The sequence below is a fragment of the Octodon degus genome, unplaced genomic scaffold, assembly GCF_000260255.1.
Source record: "Octodon degus isolate 3935 unplaced genomic scaffold, OctDeg1.0 scaffold00246, whole genome shotgun sequence".
Lineage (NCBI taxonomy): Eukaryota > Metazoa > Chordata > Mammalia > Rodentia > Octodontidae > Octodon > Octodon degus.
In genome coordinates, this window is record NW_004524822.1 from 342,688 (window position 1) to 349,977 (window position 7,290).

Here is a 7,290-nt window from a genome sequence, read left to right on the forward strand (position 1 = left end):
GAGGAGGAGGAGGAGGAAGAGGAGGAGGAAGAGGAAGAGGAAGAAGAGGAGGAAGAGGAAGAAGAGGAGGAAGGGAACTTTCAACTTCATGCTAAACCTGGAGTACATGAACGCCCCAGACCAAGAGTAGCCAAGTCTCCTCTGCATCTTGGGTTCCTTCAAATGAGTCTCCTTCTCTACTTTTGGGGACCCTCTGAGTGCCAAAGTGGAACAAAGTTGCTCCCGTTCTGAGCAGCCTGGGAGTCACGCCTCCATTCTGCATTCTGTGTCACACATCTGGTATAGAAAACCCTAAACAAACGAGGCCGAGGAGGGAGCCCAGCTGTGCAGCACAAGAAGGAGATGGGGAGAAAGGAGAGGTGGGCAGTGGGAGGCCAGCTGCGGGCACAGCCTCTCTCCAGGTGAAGGCCTGCCACGTAGTGGGGTAGGACTTTCTGACCACACCTGGTGCTTCCCAAGAACCCGCTGTTGCTTCGTTCAGGTTTCCTCACAGGCTGCAGAGAATGGAGATGCCCACTGTGCACATCCTGTCTTTGTAGGGCATCCTCCTGGCTTAAGGATGTCTCTGCACATTTCAGTAACTCAAAGAGTCAAGACCCAAGGCCCTGGTCCTCTTTTCTCCCTCTGTGTGCTGGGCTGGGCTGGGATCTGAGTTGTGGGGCCACTCTGGCTGCTCTATGGGGAAGCAGGGCCAGGAGCCAAGTGACGTTGCCACCTTGTGATTCCTTCCAATCTCAGAAATGTCCTTCCTTTTCTTTACCTGCACCTTTAGAATCCAGTGAGCCAGGAACCCATCCAAGTGCTGTAAATAAGATAGAGTCAGTGAATGGAAGAACATTTTTGCTCTGTAGAGCTGGCTTCCCGTGGGGACTGACACTAAAGGCACATTGTCAGCTGGTAATGAGTGCTGTGGAAAATCAGAAAGCATGAGAAGAGATGAAAAGCTTGGGAAGGCTTGAGATTGCAGCTTGCGATAGGGGATGAGGTGCCAGTCAGACAAGGCCCTGGATAAGGACAGGGAGTGAGAGGACAAAGACCTGTGGTCTGGAGAGGTGGACCTACAGGCAGGGGGACAGCAAATGAAGGGCCCTGGGGTATGAGGCAGCCTGGTATCTTCAGAGAAAAGCCAAGGAAGCCCAGGAGCCTGGAGCAGGGTGAGTGAGGCAGAGGAGGTAAGGAGAAGGCTTAAATTGTAAATGGGAGAGGAAACAATGCCTTGCTGGTTTTGGGTTTTCCTCTGGTTAAGATGAGAAGCCATCCATTCCAGAGAAGTGACACAGCATTGTGATCGAAGCTGGGATGAAAAGGATCCCACCAGCTGGTGTCTTGAAGACAGAGCAGAGAAGGGACCTGGGAGGAAAGAACAGTGGCCAGGAGGCCCCTTTCTGAGGATGATGGTTCAGACCAAGGATGGAGCCAGAATGTGGCGAAGTGGGCAGAAGACATACTGTGCCTCCCGCCCTTTCCATTTAGAAAGGGCGGGAGGCACAGTATTTTCTGCAATGGTGAAAACTGTAGGAGGAACAGATTTGGGGAAATCCAGGAGTTAAGCATGGCCTTGTGTGAAGAAATCTCCGGACACCTGGGTGGAGAGGCCAAGCATACCCAGCCTATATGAGTCTGCGATGGAAAGCAGAACTTGCAAGCAGCCAGTGTGTGCTGGCAGCTAAGGAAGGTGGATAGATGATGGCCCCATCCCATCTTGAAACCTGGCTGGGGGAAGGTGTTTTAAAGGGGCAGAAAGAAAATGCTGGAGTACAAGTTCCCAGAGACTGAAATTGGGGAGATTCCTCATTTGGAGACAATACTTACTTGTTTTCTTTTGATAGTGTTAAACTTCTCCTTATTTGTTTGTGCCTGATGACCTCACTGCAGTGTGTTGGACTTCTGTCCCTCTTATTCCCCTAGGAACTGGAGGAAAGGGTCAAAGCTGATAGCAACGAGGAAGCCAGGCTCTGCTCTTTCCCCGCATGGAATGCATAGACCTTCACCCTGTATCTCTCTCTGTAAGCATAGGAGGAAGCTGGAAAATGGCCTTGGACTTCCTCTGGCTTATCTGAACCTACCATGCACTGAATTCAGATGACCCCAGAGTTCCTTTCCTGGAAGCCTAGAACAGGACCTTGAATTTCTATATCTGGCTCATGGGTTGAATAGTTGGCCTGTGAGTAACTGGCAGCAGTTCCTGGAGAAAACTGGTGCTGGACCAAAAGGCATCCACCACCCTGCGCCTCCCACACGCATCTGCCATGGCCTCCGATGCTTTGCTTTTAGGTCTCATGACTGTGAAATGCAGTCGACAGGTCCTCATTATCTGCAGATTCCATCTAAATGAACTCTTCCACTTGCTGCAACTTACTTTTTATCCCACTGATGTGACATAGGACACAGCCCCCTTGTACCTGCTTCACAGTGTAAGAAAGTGGTTCAACGTCAGTGAATCAAAACTTTATCTCCAATAAGATAGGAGTCTCTAAGTAGTGACACAAGTTATATATTGATTGACGTAAGCAGAGCACAACACAAGACCCTAACCCTGTACTTCCCCTACCGTCAAGGGTTGGGTATTTACTAATTTAGTGACTTTATGGGTCATAATTACCAAGAATAATGACAGTTAGTTGTACCTCTTCCACCCAACTCAGATGATTATGGTAAAGGTCAAATGAGACATTGAATGCAAAATTGCTTTCTAACCTTAGACGTGCTGAGCAGAGGCATGTGTCCATAGCAACAAAGAACCTAGAGAGAATCTCTGGGACTCCACAGGACCCTAGAACCCTGATAACAGGGTGCGGCTGAGCAAGCCAGGGATAGGATGGTAACAAATTTCAGCCCCGAAGGCACATTGTCCATGGTGCCCCAGTGTAACAGAAAATGTCCTTGCACCCCAACTAACATATTTCGGTTTCTTAGTTACCTGGGTAATAGTCCTGGTTCCAGTTCCACTTGCTTCTAGTCTTCTAGAAATAGCTGATTGCTGTGACACACAGCTGGTCACTGTGATGCACACTGCTTGAACCAGTCCCCAGTTGACAAGCCACTCTGCCTCCGTACATTTTGCTTGTGCATCATATAAAAACCCTGGACCACCAGAGATTAGGGCCTGATATTCTGGGAATGATCGGAACAGTGCCCATCAATGCAAGTAAGTCTGCCTCCAAATCCTGGATGTCCTTTTTGGTGTTTCTGTTTGCTGTTGCACCAGGACCAAAGGGAGAGGTAGTTGAAGAGGATGCTGCTAAAAGGCCTAGTGTTGTTTTCTTTCTTATCAGGGATTGATCACTGCCCACAGGGTCTATTCCAGCTGTGCTTCTCCAAAGCTCACGTGCACCAAGATCACCTTAGGATCTTAAAAATGTAGATTATAATTCGGCAGGTCCGGGGTAGGACTGAGACTGGGACCAGCTCCTGGCTGAGCCCAGGAACACAGGGCTCAGATTCCACTTTCAGTAGAAGAGCTCTGTCTTACTGGCTCAGACTACATGAGCCATCAGCTGGAGTGTTAGCAGTTTTTTCTTTCTGTTAACTAGTGTGGAGATGCAGGAGAGTATGAGAGTCATAGATACACAATATTTTTGAAAATAATTAATAGCCAGGAATTTCACTCAGTGGAACAGCACCTGCCTGGCAAGCACAGGGTCATGTTCTGAAGAATACTGATGTGGGCCCTGGACATGGCTCAGTAGAATAAGCACTTGCCTGGCAAGTTGAAGGGCCTGAGTTCAATCCCCGGTTCCGGGAAAAAAAAATACCTAAATCAAGAATGCTGATGAATGCATATGTGAGAGTGTATGTATTATTGTTGTTGTTGTTGTTGTTGTTGTTATTATTATTATTATTATTATTATTATTATTATTATTATACCAGGAATGGATCCTCCTGCCTCAGCTTCTTCACTGCTGAGATTACAAGCATACTCCACCAAGCCTGGCCAACATTTTTAGAAAACATTACAGTAAAGGCCATACTGCTCTCTTGAAAGGCTGAGACAGGAAGATCACTGTGAATTCCAGGCCAGTTTGGGCTACAAAGCGGCCAGCCTGAACTGTATAGAGAAACCCAGTCTCAAAAAGATAAACAGGGGCTGGGGAAATAGCTTGGCAGTCTAAGTGCCTGCCTGGCAAGCACAAGGACCTGAGTTCAATCCCTGGTATTGCTTGCCTTGTAGGCTCAGTGCTGAGCCAGCCACCGAAACCAGGTATGGTAGCACATGCCTGTAATCCCAGTACTGGGGAGGCTGAGACAAGAGGATCACTAAGTCTGAGCTGTGTAGCAAGGCCTTCTACCAGGTAAGTAAATAAATAAGATAAACACACCTAAAATAAAAAAGGCATTGCTATCAATATCCCCCTTGAAATACTCCCTTTAGTTAGAATACACCTATCTTGTCATTCTAGCCGTTTTCTGAAGCCGTTCTAGAGGCCCCTTTTCACAAGTGTCTTGAGTCATGCTGTTGCATCAACTCAAGACATTTGTCTTTCATGGTCATTTTGACTTTGGAGAAGACCTAGAAATCGCACAGTGCCAGGTCTGGCATAATGTAGACGAGGACACACCGCTGTTTCTGTGAGCCTGCCTTTCTGTTGGATGACACCAGAAAGCAGCATTCACCTTATTTTTGATCACACCTTGTAAAGATATGAAAAAAGACTTCATTCCCCAATAAAGACCATAATGCAGTCATAATTCCTCCCAACATAACACTACGTTATCACTGAGGTGCAGCAGTCCCTACTCCAGCAGAGGAAAATCCTTAAGTGAAGTTTATTCTTCTGATGTCCCATAATGAAAATGCTTTGAAGTAAAATTAATACTTAACATGTTACTACAGAAGGGCCAGAGGGATAGTTTAGTGGCATAAGAGCCTGCCTGGCAAGCACATGGTCCCAGGTTCGATCCCTGGTCCTGCTCCCCCACCAAAAAAGAGTTAATATAAAGCTATTACATTTCATATGATGAGGGAGTAAGAGAGGAATGAAAACACAGATGCTGGCCTAGCATGGCCATAAATCAACTATGACTGTGCATCTGGCTCAGCAATTATAACTGTTATCTCCTCCCAAGCAAAATGTACAGCCCTGTGCGCTGCCTCAAAACTCTGAGCTTTGGGATGATCTCCCTTCACTACTGTCCAGGGATCTCCCAGACAGGCGCAGAAGTGCTGCTGCTGCCCCTGCTTGCTGTCCTTTTGGGCCAGCACCCCCACATCCTGCAGAACTCTGCAAAGCAGGCCAGAGTCTTTTCTCCCTCAGGGGCTCACTTGTGCATTTAAAGCCTGATTGCAAACAACACTTCCATTTGGTGATGGAGTATTGCTGCAAGTGTTTCACTGCATGGTCTGTGGGCCATCCAGCACTTCAATTCATCAAGGGCACCTCAGGTTGCATGGTTACTTAGTGGCCCATGATCAAGCAGGCAATGTCTAGTTAGATCCAATCACAGACCAAGAGCTGCTTCTCAGAAGTAAAGACATCCACAGACAACCGCAGGGTCTTGCTCCAGGATCCTGAAGGCCTGCACTATGACTCATCTGCAGAGCCCCTCAGAGCTTCCAAACTGTGCCTGTCCATTGGGTTGGCTGGATCCTATGGCTCAGCGGCAGAGCAGCCTGCACAGCAGCCTGGACCTGCTGCAGAGGCTTCTTTCATTCCAGATTTCATTCAAACCAGCAGCTTCTTGGGTCATACAGTAAATGGGCCACATCCAAGCAGCATAAACAAGCTTAGACCATGTTACCCCACAAGCCCAAATAAGGCTACCAGGAACTGGATACCCTTCTTTATTGTAGGAGGCCAGGTACAATGACTTAGCCTTTAACCTAGAAGGAATAACTCAACATGCTTCACGATGCTAGACCCCTAAAAATGTCACTAAGAAGACCCCTGAGTCTCGGTTGAATTTATTTCCCATCTTCTTATATGCAGATTAATCTAAAAAGTTGCTACTTCTTTCCTTCTAGGTCAAGTAGCATAGTAGTATCAATGTGATGTATCAGTCTGGTGTCTGTGGAAAGGACAAGTGATCAAGGTACTGTAATCCAGAGGGCGCTGTGGGTCTGAAGTGTATACACCCCTGAGATGAGACAGTGCTGGGATATTGCTGGCCTCGCCAAACTGTTTCTGGTGGGCCTTATGGACTGATAATGAGGGAAATGCATTTGCCAAGTCAGTAGCTGAATATCAGGTTGACATGTGTTAATTTTCCCAAAGCATAAAGCCACATCTGGTGCACAACTGCAATTGGAACCATCTGCTGGTTAAGCTTGAGGTAACCCACTGTCATTCTAGGAGATCTGGGTATCTTCTGCACAGGCCACTAAGAACTGAATGTGGTACAGTGGGACTTACTAACCCTGCATCTTTCAAGTCCTTGCCGGGGGCCCTACTCTCTGCAACCCCCTCAAGATTGTAGTATTGCCCTTCATTTGCTATTTCCTAGATAGAGGATATTCTAATCACTTCCATTTGGTCTTTCCAACCATATCTTTTCTTCCTCCACTGGTAAAACTGATGTGGGGATCCTAGCACTTTCTGAGTACGTGTACTCCAACTGTGCAGTCTCAAACTAAGTTCATAAATACAGGATGGGGTTGTGGGCTCTTAACTGTCCTGTCACTAAGCCACAATTCCTGACACCCACAATTTAAAAGAGGAGAGGTTTAATTTGGCTCATGGTTTGGGGGGAAATTCATCCCATGAGTCACTGGATCCAAAGCAGAACCATCATGGCAGAAGGGCACAACAGAGCAAAGATGCTCAGTTTAGGGAGCTGGGACACAGAGAAGGGGAACAATGCCAGAGATGAAGGGGCCAAGTGTCATATACAGTCTCAGGATCACATCTCCATGACCTACCAAGACACATCAAGATATACTTTCCTAATCCTGAGCGGCTCTCAAGCCAAGCAAGTTGACAACTCACCTAAACAGAGCCCCCTTGGGCCACTGTGGGATGGACCCGAGATAATGCTCTATTCATGATATGACCTCTGCAGCCCCCATAACTCTGCTAGGAAGCCACAGTGATATTCTGGGTCTCTAGAATCAATGCCAGATTAGAAAAAGCACTGTCCAGTTGATGCTCAAAGTTGTGATTATTTCCTTTTTCTCAGTGTATAGTTACTCTGGTAGAAGGTCATGGATCCCTGTGAGGAAAGCTGGGAGAAAAATTACTACTATAGATTTTTAGCTATGTACTAGGTCCCTTCTCTAAGGAATCCAACCACCTAGAGTTCTGTTCCTTTTTTTTTTTTTTTTTTTTTTTTTTTTTTTTTTGGCAGAACCGGGG